At 46.1% G+C, this 24,792-nt stretch overlaps 1 protein-coding gene across 4 annotated transcripts in view; it reads left to right on the top strand.

The window, feature by feature from the left end:
- The window catches only part of LOC116843962 (mucin-5AC-like), a 254,169-nt gene that overhangs the window by 70,276 nt on the left and 159,101 nt on the right, over window positions 1-24,792 (top strand). For all 4 annotated transcript variants that reach the window (XM_032814960.1, XM_032814959.1, XM_032814958.1 and 1 more), the window contains one exon: window positions 18,075-18,240. The gene's annotated coding sequence lies outside the window, so the exon portion shown is untranslated. The remainder of the gene's footprint in view (window positions 1-18,074; window positions 18,241-24,792) is intronic.

Genomic DNA, 24,792 nt, shown 5'->3' with positions numbered 1-24,792 from the left:
ATTATTGCCGCTACTTTCACTAGAACAACAAGTTGGTATAGTTAGTGTCAAAAATAGCAAATTTTTGGCGAGATTAACTATTTTTCACAGTATGGTTATCAGCGTGCATCACTAATATACACATGATAATGCAATTTCACACGGTTTTGCGTAACTAACAACAGCTTTACGGGAAAATCTCAGGGTTTCGATGGGTCTTCGTTTATCTTAGTGGAGAACTCTTGAGCTGTTAGCGAAAGAGAGGAGCGCGTTAAAATCCGCTCGACGCGAACTATCGAGTGGTAAAGCGAGAAGAAACGGGTGGAGGTGGAGGAGGCGACGTCGGCGTCGACGGTAGCGGCGGCGGCGCTGGGTCAACATTTGCACGCGATCGCGTTTAACGATCTCCCCTATCCCGTGCGTGAATCAATATCGCCTGGACTTGGAGCCGATTGATCAATAATCCCGACGTTACATAATAATCGCATTGTGCCGACGTTACGCGTGTAACTGCGGCCGTGTGGTTAATAAACGACGATCGTTAATCGATCCGCGCGTGTCCGATCGATTTCTCGCTTGCGTGTCCGATCGGGACGTGTAACGAAGCGACCCCCATAATTCCGCTATTTCTGTGCTCGCGGACGAATTAATCGTTCCTTCGGCAACCGGCGCGCGCGGAGGGGAAAGACGGTAATTGATAGCGATGCCGTTTATTGACCGTCGAAACAAACTTTATTCGTGCGGAATTGGCTTGTCGATCGCGATAACGGAACTCGTAAATCTTCCGTTTCGACTCCGTGTTAACGTCCCTTCCTCCTTTCCTCCTTCCTCCCCGCAACTTCCAATACAGATTTTAACAAGTGATCGTGAAAAGAAATTTTTCTAATCGCACATATTGCGCGAGAGATATTTGATATCTCGAATGTCTGAGTGTTACGTGCATTGGAAACGCGATTTCTTAATTGCTCTGGGTAATATATTATAAACGAAATAGCTATTTAACATGTCATACAGAGAGAGTTGCAACTCCATGTACATGATCGTCTCAGGATCGTCTAGGATTAAGCGTGATAATCGAATAAGTGCTAACGGAAGAGTATAGACAAATTGATTCGTTCGTTTATACTTATCCATTCTGTATATAAATTATATTCTACAGGATCAACCCCTCAAATGATATGTTCGGAAAAGTATCATGATAAAATATTAAATCCTTTCCGATTTAAACTATTGTTTTTAACTTATAATAAATACAAATTAGATGTATTTTGTATTGCACTTTTCAAAATTCTTCAGAGAAAATAGCAATGAAAAGAAGAGAAATCTAGACATGATCATAAAAAACTCACACTGGGATGAGTTTAAATCACTATTGAAAAGGTTAGATGAGAATATTTACTTTTGTCCGTATCCGTCTCATTTAAGCCTATAAAATATGATTTACCAAATATAGAGAGAGAGAATTATCATATCTCGCAATTATACACTGAGAGAAAAGTTTTGCTAATTTAACAAAATATTAACACTCGCAACAAATTTGCCAAGCGTTCAGCAAGTTTGTCAAAATGACAAATAGTGAGAAATGATTTGCAACGCTAGCTGCTCGACCAGTTTCCCTAACGATCATTAAACAGCAGACGCGCTCTTGTTCTGATAAGATTTTTTTTAGTATTCGAATTATCATATACATACAAGGCGCGGATACGGAACGGATAAGTGTAAACGAACCTTAAAACGCGGAAACGAGAGGAGCCCTTTGAGAGAACGCGCGCGTCCTCATTGAGACCGGCGGATGTCGCCGCGCGGCCGGAAGGAAACGAGTTCCCCGACACTGAGAGGTGGCTCCGTCGGGACGAATTATGTCATTATCCGTGACGTCCACCTGGAACGTCCATCGACGACTATGAGCCGACATTTCGACGATAGCCGGTCGGTATCGACGAACCGGTTTGCGTATCGCGAGTCAACTCGGACAGAAACGCGATCGGTCTATCGATTGTCCATTATCGCCCCTCACTGCCTCGTGATTGGCTTTGATCTCGGAAACTCTGTTCGTAAAACAATATCCCAGGGCCGTGGAGGAGCCAATTTGAAGGGGGGCGCTTTTATTTGCTCGTGTATCGGCTCCCCATCGACGGCGGAAGCGATATATTGTTTCATGTGGGAGTTATTAGTATTATTAGTCCGCGTGTGTGTTGACTGTCACGCAACGATTGCCTCCGTGTTTATTGTGCGACATCCTCTTGAAGCTAGTGAACGATTGGTGCTCTCGAGGGGGATACGATTTGAAGGATAAAGAATTCTTATCGTATGTGGTAGGAGGGACTGCACTGCAAAGTCAGGTGTATTAAACGCATAAGCGTGTAATTTGGCCGAGGCTCTTTTCGCATGTTTCTCACGGCTTCAAGCCACGTCATTTAACATGTTCAAGACAAGTGCAAATTGTGATTTAATACGTTTAAACGTGCTAAGTGACGTCACTTGGACCAGAGAGAAACACTGAAAAAAGAGATTCTGCCAAAACACTTTGAAGGGTGAAGCAGCGAGAGAACGAGAAGAGAAAACGGTGGAAAAGAACTTTGGCTTTATTGCGTTGTCGCGATCGCTCGCATGTCAGATACAATGCATCATTTGCGTCTCCTGTTCCACGTGGAAGCACCGGGACGTCGAGGCGCGCAGAATAAGATACTCTGGAGGCCTGTATCGAAATGGGTATTGAAATTACTCGAGGTAACACGCGCTCGCCGAAAGGGATGATCGACTCGACAGGTTGCCCGGCGAAATGTCACTCAAGATCCGGTAGAGATATCAGTTTTCCAATCGCCTTAATGCGACGCGAGTCCCGCAGTAATGTGTCCGATCGTAATCTCGCAATACCACCACGCATCACGGCGATTCCTGACGGGCCTGGTCGCGTTCCAATTGGAAAGTACTCATTGCGGCATTCCGCCCTTTTCGCACGCCGCGGATAAAATTCGACGACGACTGCGGCTTAGCCAACTCGCGCATTTTTATCCAACTCTTCGACGGGAAAAGAGAAAGTCGTCGGCGCGCTTGTCACCGGAGGAAACACGCGACACGTATCGCCCTGTCATAAATGCTGCTTTCGAATGGAAACAGTTGTGCGCGCGGGCGCCCCTCGACACCCCCGATGCGTACCGCTCGCTCTCCCATACATCATTGATTTCCGATATTTTACATACTAACCACAACGCTCGGATACCTTCAATTAATTATACTCTTATACACACAAGGTATCGGGCTTTAATTGCATTATATTTCAACGATGAAATTTTTCGTCGGTTTCTAGTCGATCTTTTCACCGCGATAAAAATAGCCCCGAATCGTAACACGGACGGGGAGAGCATATTAGATACCGACTGATAATGCAGCTTTTAGGCTTTTGCGCGGTTTCTCCATTTGAAGTTGTGTAGAATCACGACTGCTTATACACATAGAACGAAAGTACAAATATTAATGAATGGTAGTGTCCCGTATTATATAAAAAAAAAATAGTAATTTTGTAAATCAAAAACTTTAAAAAATTTTTTATATAATATGGGGTACACATACTCCCCTCGCCATTCATTGACATTTGTACATTCACTGTGTATAAGAGCATTTGCAATTCTATACGATCAAGTAGAAAAACAGTACGACATACAAAGTTGCATTATATCGATATTCAGCATCCTCTTAATGTGTCTGATTCCGAGAATGCTTGATACACGATTGGATGCCTGCGCAGTGCATAATCAGAATCCTATCCTCATCCATGCGTTATTCACGCGCGGAGATTATCTTCCGATTTCGGGTATAAGCAGCGGCGCGGTTTCGCCGCATACGCGCAACCGGAGTAACTTAAATCCGGCAGATTGGTTTCAGCCCGTCGGGCTGGTGCCTGGCAGTCGTCCAGGAACTGGGAATTTCGCTGGCGAGCATATAACGCCGCGAAATGTCCGAATTTCAGCATATCTCGGCCGACTCTTCTCTCTCTCTCTCTCTCTCTCTCTCTCTCTCTCTCTCTCTCTCTCTCTCTCTTTCTCTCTCTCCCTCTCTAACTGTCATCTATCTATTTCTCTCCAAGAAGTCCATGTCATGTCATTGCAGCGCCGTGTATTTTTGCACAGTCTTGATCGAACATAATTAGCTTATGCCATCGTGACTATTAATGTAACGATTGAAGTCCGGCTATAATAATTTTGGTAACGATAATAATCACTTCATTCTTATTGAATTATAACCGCGTCATTATTACGTAAGAAGGTACGGAATTAGTACGTGAATTCTTTATCAGCGACACGTCACTCGCGCGACGAAGGTGATGCAAAGAGAACGTGGCGGAAGCGTAATCGAGAAATAATAGCAAAAAGATAAGAAGAAAATAACGAAGGTAAGGCTCGCACGCGTTTTTAACGGCGCGCTTAATATCGTTAATGAACTCCACGGCCGCCGCAATGGATCACCTCTGACCTTTTTTGTCCGGTAAAAGGAAGAGAGAGAAAGAAAGAGAGAGAGAGAGTCGACTACCCTTCGCCGGCCGATTATAACCCGGTGAGCGCGGTAAAAAAGATTATATCTACACCGCGAACGCGCACTTTACCGAATCCACCGCCAGATCCACAGCGGCGATTATCCCCGTCAGAAGTGGATGACGAAATTACGTGAACGCGGGCATAGCCGAGCGAGCGAACCACGGATCGTTTACGGCGATGCTCTCGTTAACGTTACGACGCTCCTTAGTGGCGCTGCAAAAGCATACCGCGCTTAATTACGCGTTCGGCGAACACTCGACTGGATTTTCTCGCCAAAGTACCTCAAGGTCGCGATGCCTCGAAAACCTCACTCTGCGAATGTACTTTCCGTACACGGGAAAAAATCTCAGCTCGCGCAACTGAATAACAATCAGGTGAAAATGCCGCGACATCGAAAGTTATATCTTTATTGCCGTAATTGGAAACACTTGTCTGAACATTCAGCTGTATTAAAGCTGATTGCAATATAACTGACAACAATTGACTGAGCAGAAATCTCATACAAAGATCTTTTTGCTTTTACAACTGAATTTTTCATCTAGTTTCTATTCTTACCAGGCAACGAAAAATTCAAAATATTCAATTTCTAGGCACGTACCTAATTCTGGACATTCTTATTAATTTAGCCTTTAAATATGGATATTTAATTTTAACATAAAATATATGTATATATATTTTTTATATGTAACTGTATTTTAAAAATTAAATCAATAAGAATGTTAGGATTTAAATACACGTGCCCGGCCACTAATATTTTCACCTTACACTAACTGAAATTTTTTCCGTATATAAATTAGCGCATTGTTGCTGATTCCGTATCGCTATATCGGAGATTATATATTCAAAAATGTTTTTTTTAATTAATAACTAAGCTTAAACTACCTGGTACTAAGGAAAGTAAAGTGTCGAGGGGATGAAATCAAAATAAGAAAGTAAGTTTCATGTAGCCTATATTTTCTGTAAGATTCTAGAGTAGCGAGGCAAAATTTACTCCAAATCGGCCAAAGAGTTTAGAAGTTTATAGGGAACACACAGACAGATATTCTATTATTATATATTTAGATAATAATAATTAGATGTATCAATCTCTTTCTCTCTCTCTCTATCTCTATCTCTCGTACGAGTCGGAGATTTTGCTGTTTTTCGGCAAAACTCGAATTATCGTAATATAATTGTGCGAGTTCGGATTCGCGAGCAACGATTTTAATTAGCGTGACCTCGAACGAGATAGAATTCCCCGGGGCGCGGGGAAGACGCAAAAGTCCGGGGAAGACGGTTCCCGTTAAGAGCGTCTCTTAACGGCCCGATGCGATCGCCGGCCGGAGGTTACGCCGAAACTCATCGCCGGCGCGAATGAAGCCGCGTTACCCGGCGTTACTGCACACCGTGGCGGTTATGCGAGCGCGAAATCTTCTTCTTGATCTCTCTCGCGAAGCACATGGAGTCATTCGGAACAACGAGGTCGCGACGAGGCATCGCGCGATACGCCGGCGATTGCGCGCATCTCCGGCAATTAAAACGTTAAAAATACCGGAGATTCTGCTCGATCACGGTTTTAAATCACACATCCCATCCGCTTATCTTAATGAGAATCCGGATTGCGCGGCGCTTCCTAGCCGGGAGGAGGAGAAGCCCGGCGTGCGCGCGTGGCCGCGCGCAATCCAGAAGGACTCGTTAGGATGAAGTACACATGGAACGTTGTGTCGATGCGCGAAATTCCCGAGTCGATATTTTAGCGCTACTTTCGACTCTTGAACTTTCTGACATCTATATATTCTGAAAGATCAATGTATATTTAACACACACAGAAACTCGAATCCTACTTAACACCAAATGGCAGGAAATGCACAAAATTTTACATGTAGGTTTTAAGGAGGACTTCCTGACGAAGTAGGAGGCTAAATAGAATTTAGTAGGCTAAATAGAATCATAGAAAGTTGTAGGCTTCAGAGTATCAAAGGATAAATGAAATAACGAGGTCGAAAGCAGGATCAAAATTTCGACTCGAGTTAAATATCTAAGTCGAAATTTTTGCCCTACTTTCGATCTGAACTTTCTAACATCTGGAATCTTATTATACTGGAATCCTACTTAACGCCTCTAAATAGCAAAAAATGGACAAATGTAAGTCCTCGGTTAATTTAGTAGGTTAAATAGAATAAAAAAAAGTTGATGTAGGCCTTGGACTATCAAAATAAACGTTAGATGGCACGTTGAAGTCGAAAGTGAATGAAAATTTCGAGTTGCTTTACGGCACGTGAATTGACGGGACGGTTCTCCACGGAAAACGCCAAGTTGGGAGACGGAAAGTGCGAGAAGTGGAATCGCGAAATCGATGCGTTTCGTATTTGCCATGCGACTTTCACTGAAACTTGGCGTACCACCGTCCAACTTCGCCCCGCTTTCACGCTCGCGCTTCGACGCTGCCGTGCGCAAAACTTCCAACGGCAAATGGTACTTGAGTGCCAAAAAAAATCGTCCCGGTCGGAATCACCGGCGAGTCGTGAACAGCCGTTTCGATGTGCGATCTCTCGCGCATCCTTCGCGCCGTCACCATCACCAAGCGCCACTGCCGTCGACCTTGACACACTGACAGACAGCTGGGAACGAGGCCGCGTCCAGGTCGAGTGAGCCGGTGACAATGACGCTCGTTAAGAGAAACGAGATTGCCCGCGGGCAAACGCGTCCGAATCGATTATTAGCGATTGTCGCGCATGTAATTCCGTCGCTAGTTTGCCCGGAAATTCGCGCGGGTTCGTCCGCTTGGCGAAAAAGAAACAGGGAGAGGCGAGGGAGAGAGAGAGATTGGTCCAGATTAACGCGCTCCTATCTACCGGCGGATGTAGCATTTTGACGTCGATTGAAGATCCTTGGGTGGACACGTGTCCGTAATCGATCTTTAATCCACTCGCTCGCGGATCTTACAAAGAAATTTCCCAACATTGTCTCAGATGCAACACAGATTCCGAACAGAATGACAAAATTGCTTATGCCGCTGCAATACTAACTGGGAAATCCGTCGACTTGTCTCAAAACATGACTTTTCTGTCTAGAATCGAAACAGAAGTACACTGAGGAAAAATACTTGAAAATTTATTTGTAGAATGTAAAATTTATTCGCAGAAATAAACTTTAGTTTGTCGAAATAAACTTTATATCCCACAAATAAATTTGTTTATCGATGATATTCCGCAGAATGGTTAATTGCTCGAGTGATACGCAGTTAATTTTCTTTCTTCGCGCTACTCGTTTTGCCCGACGAATCTTCGTTCCGCCTCTCGGGAGGGATATTCTCATTGAAGGTGTCGTCGTTTTCAGCTTTTCGTAGCTCGATTATACGCGATTACACGCAACCCGGAACACGCTGTATCATTACGGTCGACGCGTGTAGCGCAACGTGAGATTAAGCGCGTAATCTCGTTTCGACTTTGAGCGATAATGCGGCTCTCCGTAGGCTATCGTTAAAATTGCGTGTATGTACGCGCGCGCGCGCGCGTGAGAACGATTTTTTTTCTTTTTTTTTTGCAACGGCTCCGGCAATTCGACGGATAGAAAGTTAGCCGCTAACGACGATGCGGCACTGACGAGTAACGAGACCAGGTGCATGCTCGCCTCGCACGTTCCTCGAGCTCCTTTTTCGACGACAAAGGACGACCAGATCGACTTGTTAACTTCGCAACGTACGCAACGACGCGACACGACGCGCTCTCGATGCGCTTAAATTTCTCTCTCACGATGTCTCGTCGATTTTCGGCGGATCGGCACGCGATGCAGATCATAGCGACATATCGTGCCCATTTGCGTCACATATATCGTGTAATAAATATATTCTGCGTAAAATATTTATATAAACGGGGATATATCGGTGATTCTCCCGATGCAACTAAAGCAAGCAACATTACTTCGAGTTAATTTTAACAACGAATTTGCATTCTTCGCACGTTCATATATAACGTGAATATTTTCTAATTATAATGTAAGGAAACGACGCGAGAGTCACTGCGTGATTTCGAATCGACTCGTAGGCGCTTTCGCGACGAAGCGGCACAACTGCCCAATATTCACATCCATCTTGAGAGGGAGACAAGGAGGGGAACGCTTGCGTGCGCGTGCGACTTCAACACATCACTCAAACGCAACCTTGACCAATTAAGCTGTCGTTCCCTCTGTCCGCGCCGCGAACGATAATATAATCTCGAAAGGAGCAGCGGTTTGCCCGCCGAGATACATTATTTAATCCCCGGCCTGAAAGTGAACGCGGGCTGTCCGCATCGTTCATCGATATCGTTGGCTTTCGACGTATCAATTCGCGCCGCCACGTCCATATTTCTCCTCTTCTTCGCGGCTGCACTCGTCGTTAACTTTCTCAGGTGTCCTCCAAGGCGCGCGCGTTCCGCGCCGCTCGATCGAGCTCTCGACGGCGTATCTCCGCGTAAATGTATGCGGCCTTGACATCGCGGCCGGTCGGAACGAACCGCCCGGTATATCATGTGCTCGCTCTCATAGGCGTTTCGTCGTCGTGGCGCGGCGCTGCACGCCGCGCGGCGGTTTCGCAAACGCGACTCTCTCTGGCGCGCGAGACATGATTTATGGCCGCGATTAGAACCGCGACCGTAACCGCAACGATTCGACAGCGGCGGCGGATGAATCGTTCGAGACGCGTGACGTCGTGAGCCGAGTCCCATCTGTCTTGTATGAGAAAAAGGGAGAGAGAGCGAGGCGGAGAAGGAATTCTTCCAGGCAGAGCCACGAACAGAGCCGGGGGAGCGCGTGTATCGAGGTAAATTATAATCTCGCAAAATGAAATTATATTGAAGCGCGGTCACGTTGAGAATTACACGGTGGAAGAGTGCCGGATCTCCCGGCCGCCAAACTTGCGCCGAATTACGCTCGAGTGGGATAGGAGCTTTAAAGATACAAAGAGCTTTGGAAGCCGCGAATTTTTCTGCCGTGCGCGCGATAATTCGAGTTTAATCCGAAGGAGGGAGGAGCGGCTTTGTTCGATCTCTCTCGGCTGTATCTCACGAGTGCGCGGATAAAGGACATTGCTAATTGAACGAATCCTCGAAAAAGAGAGGCTACCTACATACACACACATGCGCGCGCGCGAGAAACGTGACGTCACAGGTCGCAAATGAAAGGGCGAAGCCGTTCAACTCGGAGCACTGAATTTCCTAAAATAGACGTTTCGCTTCGGAGCGCGACGGCTCTCTTTTACGTCGGAAACGTTTAACCTTTAAGCGTCCATACATCGTTATCGATACGACGGATACGCGCGTCGTTAGCGGATGATAAAAAGACAGGAAATGTGACAAATGTTCGTAGTCGATGCGCAGCGTCGTCCCCGGCGTGTACATCTCCGTTCTTGCCAAGATCGGCGAATTCACGAGTGTCTTCCCACGCGCGGTAATCGATCCTCGCTCGGCTACAGCCGGTGTATATTCGTCCTGGGAATAACAATCGCGCAAATGCACACGCACGCAGTCGGTCGTTTAGCTTAAATGAGACATTCTTCTCGGTGGCGGCGGCGGCGGCGGAGAGACGAGAAAAGAGGAGTCGTCGCGCCTCACAACGTCGTTACGTCTCACGCCGTCCTCCCACCCGTGTTTTCGTCGCCGTGGCTCTCCACCTTCTCGGTTCTTTGTCAGCGCTGGTTCTCTCTCTCTCTCTCTCTCTCTCTCTCTCTCTCTCCCTCCCTCCCTCCCTCTGTCTCTCTCATTCTCTGCGGCCCCGATCGGTCCACATAAATCCCGGACTAGGTGGAAAAAACGTCTGTTTCGGGCACGTCCGTCCAAGCGCGGAACGAGGCGGAGAGTAAAGAAAGAGAAGGACAAACGAGGAGGGAGAAAATAAGAGAGACAGAGAGAGCGAGAGCGAGGACGTCGGGTCGACGACGCTTGTGTTTCGCGGTCGTTGATATTTCGGTACCGTCTGTTCCGCCGCCGTCTCTATCTCCCTCCCTTTCGTTTGCTTTTTCTCTCTCTCTATCCTATACCACTATCTAGCTCTATCGTCCCTCTATCTGTCCTGCTCTACCGGCTCTTCTGCCGCGCTTCCCCGCGCGGTTTCGACGAAGCTCTCTTATTTTTTTTCCTCTTTACGTACACGAGAAAGAGACGGGGGATCCGACGAGCGAGAAAGAGAGAGCGAGAAAGGGCGGTCATGGTTCTGGTTGACCATGAGTATATCTCGCCGGCCATAATCTCCAGGTAGATCCAGCGAGAGCTAGTCGTCTCTCTTTCTCCTCGTCTCTATCCCGCTCGTTTCTCCCCTCTCTTGTTTTCCCTTTCCCTCTCTCTGTCTCTCGTTCTGCGTCCGTCCTCTCTCGACCCTCGCGTTTCGTTCCGCTGGTTTCTTTCGGTCGTTCGTTGAACGGCGTAGAAGCGTACGATATCGCTAGCGTCGGCGGCTCTCTCGATTCGCGCGGCTCTCTCGACCCGCTCTCGAAAAACTACGCTCTCGAGCCGCGCCGTCGCGGCCGCCTCTTAAATCGTCTTGCTGTGTTCTCTTAAATCGTCGCGCTCCAACCTTTAGAGGCGCAACGGTACTTAGAGCGAGGCGTTAACTGTTTCGCGGTCCACGAGCTTTTAACACCTTCGCTAACATCGCTGAGACCTCCTTAAGCTATACTCACGGAATTGGCTCGTAAACAAGGATAATACATTGTATACATTCTCTTACTATCATCTACCATCGTTAGTCTGTCCATTTTAGCTAAACTAGGGTGTATCTTTTGCCCTTCGAATGAAACTAGTACATAATCTGGTTTTGAGTGGAAAAGGAACAAAGTTCCAGGACAGGACTAGTCGAGCTAGAAAGAGCAGACTTCTTGTCCCCGTGGCATTCATTTTCAGAAGAACGTGCAGGTGTTGACCACACTGCTGTCATTCGCACGAATGAATTCTGTCTTTAGATTTTGGCAATTGTCTCAATGAACGGGCAGCAGAGAACGAGCTAAGAGAGAGCTCTCGTTTCGTCTCGCCCGACCGACAATTTGCCTCATTACTCCCGTCTCCTGTTTCACATCGAGTCTCCTGTTTAAGTCGATAATTATAGCATCGCGTCGCTTACGTCCGCCGACTGTTTGCATACAATGCATCGCTGGTTAAACTTAGTTTTGAAGTCGCGCCGTTAAAGAGTTCGCGCGGAGTCGGCTAAGATCGAGCCGCGAAACGACCCTCGTTTTACGCCGTCTGCTGCGCGGCGATAAAGCCGTTATTAATGATGCTATTCGTCGTTGAATGCAGCAGGATTTCGATACGTATATACACGAGAGACGAGTCACCGCGCAGGCGGAACGACATCCTCACGTTTATCAACTCCTCGAGAAGCGACCGTCATTTTTATTTCTCGGTCGAGACTATCGATTTGCGGTCGAAGTACGAGTAGTGTTAAGTAAGCCACGAGAGTGAATTCGGTTTTAGGTCAAGGCTATTGTTTGCGCGGGATCGAACAAGATCGAGGTATCTCAGGGGGAGTATCTTGGCACGTTATCTTCTCCTGTTTATCGAGATCACATTCGACGGGAACGAGAATCTCTTTGACGAGCTCGTCTCCTCTCTCGACCGAGTCTTATCAACGAGTTACGTCCCTTTTCAGTCGTTCGTCTGTTAAATTCGCTCAGCGTGACTATATCTAGTACATTACTCAGGAACTATCCCGGTACACGGTGGGTTCAATTGACCCGTACGGCAGAAGGAGCTCGTCGTAAGCCGGAATCACATTGTGCGAGTCTTGAATCAATAGCGGGCCGACTAAGAGTGCGCGCGCGCGCGCGTGTGTGTGGGAGTGTACGAGTTGTATGTGTGCAAGCGATGTCGCCAGCTGGAGTTATCGGCCGACGATAACGATGACCGATTATCTCTCATCACTTTACCACAGTTGTTATTTACGAAGGCGTGTTATTACGCTCGGCTTTTGCCTCGCGGCTCTGCCGTTTTTCCCTCCCACACCTCGTACATCATACGTTCAGACTGATTTTCTATATTTCCTTCGTCTAATATACTCACTCGAGTTTCCCGCTTGTCTCGCGATTGACACGAATCTCATTGCGCGAGAAAAGCGCGCGGGTTTTCTCCACGTGATCGAGCCCGTGTTAATCTTAATGCTCGCCTGAAATTTATCTCACGTGCGCTGCTCGGCTCTGAATTTCAAGTTGTATCAGAGTTTTCATTTGAATCGTATGACACTCGTGATTCATGTTTGCAATTGCAACTCAACTGAAAGACTTGCATCTAACTCACTTGGAATTTAGATCCAAGTATTTTATTTGAGATGAGTTTTAAACGGCTATTACTACGAATCTGAGACAAACGTTTTTCTTTTTTTTTATTTTTTTTTTTACGATCAGTACGGGCGACACCGATGAATCAAGAGGCCGTGCTACGGAATCGCTGTTTTTTATTCGGTCATTCACTGGCACGGGCGCTCCTAACGATCGTCACTCGTCAGCTGCCGCGGTTTCCGCGACGATGTCGGGACGCGATCGTACAATTCGCGCAATCGGCCAAGTTTTGTGCTCTGTTTAGAAGCGGTTAGGTATATATTTAGCGACATTTGTGGAGCGGATGCTGGCGTTGGCGCCGCGCCAGCACCGGCCTTCGTTCTCCTCGTCGTCGTCGTCGTCGTCGTCGTCGTCGTCGTCGTCGTCGTCGTTGTCGTCTCCGCGTCTCCCTCGCTCTTCTGGCCGACTATTGAGTCCTCTTCTCTGCCAAAACAATCGAATCTCTCGCGCGGGAAAATTATTCGCAGATTTGGCGGTTCGCGTGGCGATTATCGTCGCGGCCGGCGCGCGTAACGCGTCGGATAATCACGATATACTGTGGCGCGACGATAACGCGACGATTATGCTATGTGCCGTTGAGCTGTTATCGTGAACCGTCGGCAGGGGTCGAATTAGCAATTATTCCATTTATCTACACGTGGTGGGTCAAAGTGAAATGTCTGTTTCCGCTACGGATACCCGTTTCCTGTTTACGCCACGGCGAATGTGATTCGCGCAAAACACGCGACATATTATTTTTGGCGCGCTAATAACTGGATTCGCGATAGCTATTATAGCCGAAGGGAAATCGGAATCAGCGAAATTCTCCTCGGCGACAGCGCCCCCGGGTTTATTGTTTTGTGCGATTGACTCGCGCGTATTCCACGTTTACTGATTTTCCGACCGATAAGAGCGACATTAACGAGATAATTTTAATTTGACTTTAATTGCACGATACGATCGTCGACGAGCTCCGCGCGCGCGACGAGTTTGATCGAATAAATTCCTCCTGTGATCGTCCCATCCGCCACGTAATCTCGATATGATCGCGCCGCCTCGTCGAATCGATTTCCAATGATGAACGAAATACTCTCACCTTCGGTATCCGTCACCTCCCTGTCGACGAGTCGACACGAACTCGCCGACGTGGACGACGAACATGAATGCATGTTACAGGAACGGAGATCCACCGCGACCTTGAACTCTTCTAAGACTACGATCACTCTCTTTCTTAGGAATCGCATGCTCAGAATATCGCATGTCGATCGCCTCTACGAATCGCGACACTCGTATCTGGAACGAGCACGTTTCGTTGCATCATCGTGATGCGTCGCGATGCATCTCGAGATCTGTGATAACGAGGCTCTCTCTCTCTCTCTCTCTCTCTCTCTCTCTCTCTCTCTCTCTCTCTCTTGCGACTAAAATTTGTTAACCAACGACTGACACGTTGCAACGTTTTGTTGAAGTTTCATAAATAAGGAAATAAATACGTTGTGTCTTTTTTCTTCCTCTGATATATATACCCAATAAATAGACTTACTCTCATGATTATCACGACGCAGGATTTATAATGAAAACTTTTCAGTTTCTTTAATTATATTTGTGACGGAAATATACCGTATTGAATTGATTATTTTATTTGATACAATAATGTAAATTTTTGGTTGCACTGATGCAGCAACAAATTTATGAAAAGTTACACTCAGATTCTCATGTAACACATTGTTTTGAACAAATTCCGATAATTCCTCTCGTATTTCTTTTGTATTTCTATTTTCATGTGATAAAAATACGATTGTAATTTGATCAATCGCAAGGGGTTCAACGTTGCCGAATTTCGCGATTCAGCGTATTAAAGTTGCCGTAAAGTCTACCTATATTACCTACATTAGCCTATCGCGGTATTTGTACGATTAACACGTATATATTGTATCATAAGCCAGCTCGTCCCGTTGTTACCGTCGGTGAAATTTCCAAAATGTTTGTTGCGTCGTGTGTTACATTACACAGCCGACAGCATTCGCGATTCAAATTTGCTAAATTTGGCATGCATCGACGATGCGTCGTCGCCATCAACTGTTCGCGAATATTTCCAGCAATTTGGTCAATGCGATAATCAAGCGAAGTATTTTGTTTCCAATATCCCGGAGGCGTATATTACGGTCGACGTCCGTCGTGCAACCGCGAATCAACGGTCGTCGTTGTCCGTCATATTTCTCGCTGCGCCGTCGATCACGCATCCCTTTGCAATTTTACTACCGATCACGCGAGACATGAGATTTCTCGTTGAATTTTTAAGACTCCGAAACCACATTGCCCCGTTATATTCGACTCACGCGCGTGTTCCACGCTCACCCCGATAAAGGCGTGTTTCTTCCTGCTAGGTGGTTCTCGACGGTGCGAAAGTGCGCGCGTTGATTATCATCCGCCGGCCCGTGGAGCCGCGGTCGCGAAACGTAATTCGCGTAATTTGCATTCGGCGGGCGGTGTGACCCTTTCGCAGATTTCGAGGAGCGGATCAAGGCGGCGGCGTGGCGGCCCCCCGCCTTTCTCATAACCTCGATCGTAAATAACCGCCCGTAAAACCCCGTCCCAGTTTCGCCGCGGAGAAACGATGTCGGTGCAACGGCGTGCTCGGCTTTCCTTTCTGTTGAGCGGACTCGGAAAGAGAGAGAGAGAGAGAGAGAGAGAGAGAGAGAGAGAGAGAGAGAAAGATAGAGAGAGAGAAGCAGAGAGAAACTCATCGCGATTATCCTCGAGGCAGCCGGTCTATCGCGATCGTTTAACCCTTTGATACTCGGTGATCTTGTGAGGAATCTTCTTGAACTCTTTTTCCTTTGTATACGTACTTGTTTTATGTGTATTGAATCAAAATTTTGTAAGCACATTTACGCGTATACACATTTATTACATACCGCTCAAAATAATTATAGATGCGCATTTTCAAGTGGCTATATCGTTTAACACTCGGAGAGAATGTTATATAAGATTTTTTTTTTCTTTTTATATAAATGCTTTCCAATTTTATTATGTTTTTAGTGCAGGAATGGACTGTCAGAGTAAGTCTATCATGCTTAGGAATGTGGTAAATTTCGCTGGAAACATAGTGAATATTATTGTAGAATGTCGATCTATATTTCGATTGCAAAATTCCGCAGTAATTTTTACTACAACATTCTCTCTGTACATGCTTGGAAAATATTGGATACTCTTCTTGATATTTGTCATTAATTATTCATGAACGTATTAAAGTTTGTTTTAACTTAACTGTAGTAATGTTTAGTGGACATTATTCATTGAGCGCGGCACCTAAATCGTCTCGAGCAGAGAGTACACGCGATGATTGTTATTATACGTAAGGCGCAAAACTTCGTGACAAGGCAGTGTACGCTTCTAACGATTCATTCTCGTTTCCTTACGAGCTGACAACACGGAAGGCCAATTTCGCCGTTGCTGGAGAAACGAATTATTTATTTCAGCACGATCACGGTCACGCTGTTTGCCGCGACTTAAATCTAATCGAGAGAACGAGAACGAGAAAGAGAAAAAGAGAAAGAGAGGCAAAGAGGGAAGGCGCGGCTTAGATTTCGCATGAATAATTGAGCGCGATTTTGTGCAGCGTGAATGAAATCGAGGCGTGGCCGGCTCTGTGCACGTCGGCTGCACGGCCGATCGCCGTGAAATAGAGTCTGCGGGTAAACGTTATCGGAGGCGCGAAGAGCCTCGAGTGGAAATTCGAGAGCGACTTTGTTACGAAGCTTGTGGATCGATTGGTGAACGGGATTCACGCGAGACGAATAATCGAGTATCACGTCGAGAGTATAAATTGCACAAGATATATCTATATGATACACACACACACACACACACACACACACACACACACACACACACACACACACACATCACGTATAATATCGCGAGTATTACAATTAATTTTCTTCCGCCAATGAATTCTATGAAATAATTAGTGTAACGGAAATTCCCGTTCTGTGTGTTGTCAGGAAATAAAGCGTAATCCAAAGGACGCGCGATACAAGCGCGCGTTGGTATTAGTACTGAAATTAATTAACATAAATGTTTTTATTGCAATAAAACAACGCATTTTTTCACGTGGCGAGCATATTCCGCGCGCTTTTATTCCGCTATTCTCGTTGTTCATTTTGCACACTCATGAATTTCGAACGCGCTGGATCACGGTAACTGGGTGAAAACGGGAGAACGAGGAGCAGCAGGAGGTAAATATGGAGGACGAGCAGTGCAAAGCGGACATGGAGACCGGCAGAGAAAGAGAGGGAAAAAGAGGGGGAGGAAGAGGGAAAAATAAAGGAAAAAGGCCGGGTGGGATCGCGTGTTGCCCGACCATTAAGCATTCCTCTAGCTCGGCTCTGCGCCACATATTAACACCGAGATTTTCACTTATATTAGCCCCTTATCGCTTCATACTCTCTCCCTCTCTCTCTCTCTCTCTTTCTTCCGAAAGAGGAACGTCGAACCCGTCCGGGCTCAATGATTTTTTTGTCCACGACGGTGTCCCGCGGTCGTTCGCGACGCGGCTCCTCCGGTAATAAATCGATCGTCCGTTACTGTCGCCGGACGTGATCAACGACCGCACTCCTGGCAAGCATAGTCCGCGATATCCGGTAACACGAAAAATTGCATCGCGAATCATGTCGACCCTTTTTGCCAGCTCGCGTCGCGCGTGAAATTAGCGTCGCGGAGTCGTGGAATTGTAAAATACAATCGTGAAAACGCGTAAAAGATTTGCAGCCGCGTGCGCGAGGCGGAAGAATTGCAATGGTGAACCGCGCGCTCGCGGGGCAACTGAAAATCGTGACGCGCGCGCGTTTCGTGAAATTAAAATTATAAATTAAATTTACTACGGAATTAAAATTACGTAGGACTGCACTGCATTGCGTTATAGATAACGCGTGGTATCGTAGAAATATTTTACAAAAATATCATACACCATAATTACATCGCGGTGTTGCGATTGTAAATTGATTCGTGCCTCGAGTTACTTTCTCGTTTCCTTCTTTTTGATCTCGTTCGTCTCACGTGAGCTTTCCCGCGGAACTTTCCTCAGCACTTTTTTTGACCGGCCGTTTCGAGAGCTCGAAACGCGCTTTTTCCGTGTCTCATGACGTTTCTGCAGCGGGAAGTTTGCCTCGGAGTATCGTGATAACGACCGCCGTTGGCACGTGGATTATCCAACCGGGGGCTAGTCGAGAGATGGAAATGGAGAAAGAGAGATAGCCCTCCTCTCCTCTAAAAGTGTACGTGTTCTTTATTTCCAGCCTGGCAAAGTCAGCCCCGCTGGTGTTCCGTGAGAGAAAGGAAGTGCGGAGAAGCGACGGAGAGGCCTTCCCTCCGGCAATTACCGGCTTCGATCTTTCACGTCGCTCGTCGAGAACGGAGCTCAGTCGAGTTCGGAGATAAGGTTCAACGAATGGGAATTTATACGTGAGTAAACACACAGAGCGTTACGTCATGTTCGTGATACAGTCGGTATCGCGTGGGTGTTTTTCGATGCGTTTACCGCTCGGCGATCGGGATTGCCCTGTAACACTTAGCATTCGCTAGCTGAGAAGGTTTAATATAGATGATTTCGAATAATAGCAAGTTTTTTTGTTCTTGGAATTTTGTAGTCACAAGCGAGATATTAAGTAAAAATAACATACGACTATAAATGTATTATCTCTAGAAATGCAAAAATATACATGCACGAAGGAGTAGATGAGTCGAGTTTTCCTGGATCCGATCTTGGAGTGCTCTATGAGTGCTCGGAAACGTATCTCTCTCACTTACGCAATTAACGTTTAAATGTTTTTCCCGGAATATGAGCGGAAATAACCGCTGAATCGCGTGTCATGCGAGGTCTCCTCGCGTATATGCGGGCGCGTCGGACAGTACTTAACGTGTATCCGATCGTATGAGCAACGTAGCAGTTACACAAACCCCGGAGGAACGATAGAAACCGACAGAGAACATTCAGATTCGAGGCGAAGACAGATTGCCGAAGTTGAGTCGTCATGCACGCTGCGGAATTATTTTTCGCACTTTGCGTCTCAGGTGTTTACGCGTTTGCCGCGTTCCGTGCTCAACCAGCGCCGGCTGGCTTGTCGCTAAAGCGATAGTTAGGCGTTTCACTTGACGGATTAGCTCTGGCCGTATGTCAAAACGCGAACGAGCCTATTTGCATAACTCCGGCCGCGTTGTACCGACGCGCGCGCGACGATTAATTTCCGTTTAGCGACGGTGACGCCGCCGGAACGTTAATTCGCCGCGGCCGAGACTCCACGACGACACGAGGCAGGGCGTGTGAGTTCGAGGTGGCCGCGCTGGAAAATTAACGGTATACGCAATTACGGCGCGGCAATTACGTCTTGTCTCGCGGGGGGAGCCAATGACCTTGCCGATTGAACGCGATCAGCAACTGCGCTCCGTGACTGCGCGCGAGGCATGATTTGCACTTTGCGCAACCGTTTAACACACTTTCGTGCGAGCTCTATTGATAATTTGCGCGTTCGCGCCAGATTAGTATACCTAGCGACGCTAGTTTACGACTCGGCGAAATTCGGATGCGGATCGCGATCGGCCATTTTTGCGATATGTCCCGTGCTAAAGGTTACCAGCACTGTGTTAGAGAAATTCTAAGACCGTTCCGGGAAACGGTCTTACTCCTGAAATTGTAAGAGAAATGGGTCGAGCGGTGTATCTTAATCGTGATATACGTAGCCATAAGCTCTATTTTCGTTCTTATTTTGAAAAAGCGGGTTCAGGCCCGTCCTCGCGAATATACTCTTTTTGATTCTGTTTTAAGAGAGCACATTACTTTTTCGAAGGTCAGAAGACGCAACAATATTCGGGAATTTATTTCGACAAAATTACTAAATGATTATGTTCTAGGTTTATATATGTAATTAAGTAATATTCGCATTTAAAAGAAATAATAGTTATTTTTGTGCGGAAATGACGTCATAGTATCCGCCGCTGCTCCGAATTTAGTAGTCCTTGCACGCCTCCCCGGTTTGCATGATTTACGTTTGTACAATAGTCCAATCAAAAAATAAAAAAAGTTTCTTATAAAATAGTGTTGTTGTGTCATAGTCTATCAGATCAGAATTTTTATTTTCGGTTGAATATTTCGGCTCTTATTTTAGGGAGAGAATATCCTTGTTAAGATTTATTTCTGTTTTACTTTACAAAAAAGAAAAACTAACGTAAAAATAAAATTTCCAACTCGAGAGGCTATAGTTGCAACGCGATAACAACTTTTTTCATTTTTTTTGATTGGACTATTGTAAAGGCGTAAACCTATGCAGACCAAGGAGACGTGTAAAGAGCTGCAGGCTCGGAACGCCAAGAAAAATGTGACATTTCCGCACAAAAACTAAAAATAAACTTTCTTATTCAAATGTATATTACTTAATCATTTATACATAAAATTGTTAAACATATTTATTCGGTAGTTTTCTTCGAATAAATTCTAGAATATTGTGTTATTTTAGCGTGGAAAAGTAATCTGCTCCTTTCAGCTGTTTGAAAGCGACCGCGCATATAAAACACGTGTCATTGGGATGATGAAGGGTGCTTCTCCGTAGAGCGGGGAATTTCAATTAAGACAGAATTATTTTTATGTTTGCTGAATTATCAGATTAAATAAAGAGGGGGACAAATAATCGCCGTCGAAGAGCGCAGCATTGCGACTCGTGGCACGAACGCGTTTCATTATTTGGTCGAGTCGCGCGTTGTCCGCGTTGAACTTTGAATGTCACGCGAGCATTGAAGATAAAGTAAATAACGCGGTGCTGCAGGTGCACGCACGCGCGCGCAGGTGTGACGGCTGGTCGGTTTTCGCGACTACACAAACAAAAAGTGCGGGATGGCTCTTCCGCCGACATCGTGTGCGACGTTCACGGTGATTTTCCCTACATCGATCCATTTGGGACCTCGCCCAACGATGCCTTCCGCTCGTGATGATCGTTCAGCGTTTACGAAGGTGTGAAATAAGCGATTTCGATCGAAAATATCTTGGGGAATACTCGGCGGGAAACACAGTGACGTCAAACGACGTTTCAATGATGCATTAAATGACATCTGTGACGTCAATAATACGTCATTAATATGTCATTTGATCTCATCCTGATATTTCCTGGATATTATCTCTCGAGGCAATTTCTACAACGTTTATTATATGACGCACAGTCATCGTGCGATCTCGAGAGGTAGAATTATTACGTTGACGAACATTTTCCATTTCCAACGCGTCTCGTCGAGTTCGCGTATCGTGTTATCTAAATATTTTATTTAAATGTTCTGTTCTCCTCGCGCTTTTGCGGGGCATTCTTATCACCCTGATAAGAATATGTGACTGATATTTCCGTGTTACCGGGAAAATGTAAACGAGATGAAACGCGCGGTCGGCCCCTCTATTATGAATTTTATCTATTTGTGCGATTAAATCTCATCGGTCTCGAATTTTCGCCGATTCGTGTACACACTCGCCGCGCGTAACACCGCGTCGAAACGCAAAATCGAAGCATTAATCTGCCGTCGACGAGCGTCGTTCTTTCGGCCCATTACAGCCGATTAATGCTTATTAGCGTCGGTTATTAACGTCACGTAACGTTGCAATTCCGTTTGTCGTTGCCGCGTCGCGTTATTATATATAATCGACGTGCGGATTGATTAATCGCGCTCGTCGCTGCACAGCCCGAACCGACCCGGTCAATAATAACAACAATAACAACAACAGCATCAATAATAATAACAACGGCAACGAAACGCTGACCTCGCAGCGACCGAAATTAAACGAAACCCATTAAAATTGTGTGCGTTCTATCTCGGCACATGCTTACCGTAATATTTATGATGCCGTAACGCGCGGTCAATAATCGTCCGAGTGAATTCCAAATATCGAGGAACGTGCGCGAGGGACAGGGAGGGGAGAATGAGGAACAGAGAGATAGAGAAAGAGAGTGAAAGAGAGGCGAACGGGAGGAAGAGTGCGTGCGTGTCGATTATGCACGCGAGGCGGCCTGAATAAATAAATAACAAATCCATCTCTCTCTCTTTGTCACACACACACACACACACACACACACACACACACACACACACACACACACACACACACACACACACAATCACGTGCGAGGTCCACGATGCATCGTGCCGCGAGATGGTGCATCCGATGGCGCAGAACGGGGGGATGGCAGGAAGGACGCGATTTGCGAGCGGCCAGTGTGGTTGGTGTATACATTGAATTTAAATTATCCCGCTCGCCCCGTGCCGGGTATAACATCCCGCGGACACGAATATTTTAAAAGGACAACGTCAACGCTGCGCGCCAGGCACGCCAGCCGCACGTTTCCCGCCCTTAATCCCCCGTTCGTGTCTTATTATCGCGTATTTATTCTGTGACCGCGTATCGATCTTCGTCCCGTTCGCGACACGTGCGAGACAGAAGCGATATCCGGAGCCTTGAGAGCGACAAGTGCGCGTCCGAAAGCGACGACTCGACGTGAAAGAGATAGCGATGCGATAGTGACGAAAGTTTCGGGAGATAATATCGCTCTGCCACTTCAAATATGCGAAATAATCGTCGTCGCATCTTCTGACTGATTTATTTTCGCATTTCTATTTGTTTATCGAAATTATATTGCTCACTGTCGCATTTTCTCTGTTTATTGAAAAGATGATTGCACGAATATCGCTCTCGTTATATTTATTTCTCGCGTGTCATAAATCTCTTTGTATAAACGTCACACACGATCTTTTTCCCCCGTTCTCTCCGCGTCTTATCGTTTGATACTACTTGATTACTGCTTGTTACACGGAGGAAATATTGTAGTAAAATTTGCAACACAATTGTTGTGATTTTTGAGACTTTTTTTTTGGCATTATAATTGACATTATTACGTATTCGTTTAAAAATGTCATATGTACGCACATTGAAAATTACTTGAATGTATTTAATATCCAGGTAGAGAAACCGGCAAATTAATTTTTTCTGTATTATTACAATTTTAGTATAGTCCAGTTTTACACGAAGCATTGTGAAAAGAAATATAATCTGTAGTAATTTTTACTACAACATTTTTTCCGGGTACATTTACGACTATACTTACTTGAACTACCAAGCTTCAAGAAACGAAATCTCGGCAGTTGTAAGGAATGTGAAAATATCGGTAAATCGGCTAGCTTAACTGTAATTCCGAACATCTCCGACAGGAAAGAATCCGTAAGCGTTCTTCTTTTTTGTTTTTTTTTTCGCGAAGAGTCTCTGTCCTTCGTCTCGGTTCGCGTTTACAAGAGGCCACGGCTATTCACGACGGCGAAGCTGTCCTCGGTCCACTCTGCGGCGGATTCGCGGCGGTTTTCGTTGCGTATCGGCGACGGTCCTCCGGTCCTTTCAGCGGCGAACAAAAAAGCGCGACCGCCGCCGCTCAGCACCGAACGCGCGCTCGTCCCGGCGCGCAACACCTGTTGAATCATTAGTCCGTCTGCGAGCTTAACGAGGACGCAGGTAAGTCGGTGAATGACACGCCGACCGTGCCGTACGCGTTTACGAGAGCTGTCTAATTGGCACGCACTCGCTTTTAAAGCCTCGTTTCGTCGCCGTCGCCGCGAAACGAAATGTTCGTCCGTGTACTCGCTCGTCAACGTGCGTACCTACGTGCACGCTTGTGTAATTGAGCGTGGAGTAATAAAACCGTAGAGAGATCATCCAGATCTCGAATCTAATTACAAATAACAAGTAGTCCTGCAACCTACACGGAGAGAAAACATTTGAGATTGTATTGAAGCTTGGGTGTGTGTGTATATATGGTTGCAATGAACGGACTAGCGTGTTTTGGTCGAAGGACACAGAACTTCTGGTTCTTATAACTCAAATTTGGCTTTAAGAGTGAGAAATTCTGTTTCCTTCGATCGAAACGCTTTGTTTCTCATTCGCTACCATACCACACCGATAGATTGATGTGCGTAAACTTTATGACAATTGTAGGTACATTAAATCACGAAATTCAGCAACGTTGAGTTCTTTACTGATCAGATTATACACTCATATTTATCACGTAGAATGACGAAACAGAAATACGAAAGGAATTATCAAAATTTGTCCCAAACGATATGTTGAATGTAATATAAAAATCTGAGTGTAACTTTTAATGAATTTGTTGTTGTGTCAATGCAACAACAAATTTACACGATTGTCAAATGTACATTTAATAATGAATTCAATAGAATAAGTTGACGTCATAAATGTAGTTAAAAGCAATTTGCAAAGTTTCCATCCGCCGCGATTGTTTTACATCGTGATAATCAGGAAAAACAGTCTATTTGGAAAAATTTCACGTCAATACAACGAAACTTCTTTCTCCGCATTAAACGAACCTATCGTGCAGATTTGGATAGCTTGCGCAAGTACGAAAGTGAGCACTCCACTCGCGACCGCGCGGCCCCAATTACATTTCCGACGACGAGGTAATCCCTCGAGGATAAGAGGCATTCTCGAATTTACGAGGCTGACGCGTCCGTCTACGCGCGAAAGGAGACTCGCCAGCGGATCTGCACCGCCGGCGCACGCGAAATCGATATGTTTGTCCGGCCGTACCGGGATCTCGCCGGCAAGCGCTATCGTCCTTTCCCGTACTCTTTCTCACCCTCTGCCGACTGCTGCGCGAGCAGCAGACTCTGGCGAGGGAAACTCGACCGTTCCTCCTAACAACCCTCCGTTAGCCTGCGAAGTTTCGGCAAACGATCAAACGACGGGAACGTCACGACGGATAAACTGTTGATTCGCGCCACCCGCACCCGGAAGCACGTTAAATCAGCCGACACGACGGTATCTCTCGGCCGTCTTCTTGCCGCTTCGTTTGTCTTATTCATCCGCCGTGCCTTTTTGCGAGCCACTCGACTCCCCCTAACGACGGACGATAATTCGTCCGCCGTTTTAACGAAGGAAACTTGTCCGTTTACTTGGTTTCACGGGACAACTATCGCTCCCGC

This window comes from Odontomachus brunneus, unplaced genomic scaffold (genome assembly GCF_010583005.1).
Source record: "Odontomachus brunneus isolate Ranch 3 - 2012 unplaced genomic scaffold, Obru_v1 Obru_scaffold_037, whole genome shotgun sequence".
NCBI lineage: Eukaryota > Metazoa > Arthropoda > Insecta > Hymenoptera > Formicidae > Odontomachus > Odontomachus brunneus.
Note: the sequence above shows the minus strand (reverse complement) of the source record. Positions and strands in the feature narration are given on the sequence as shown.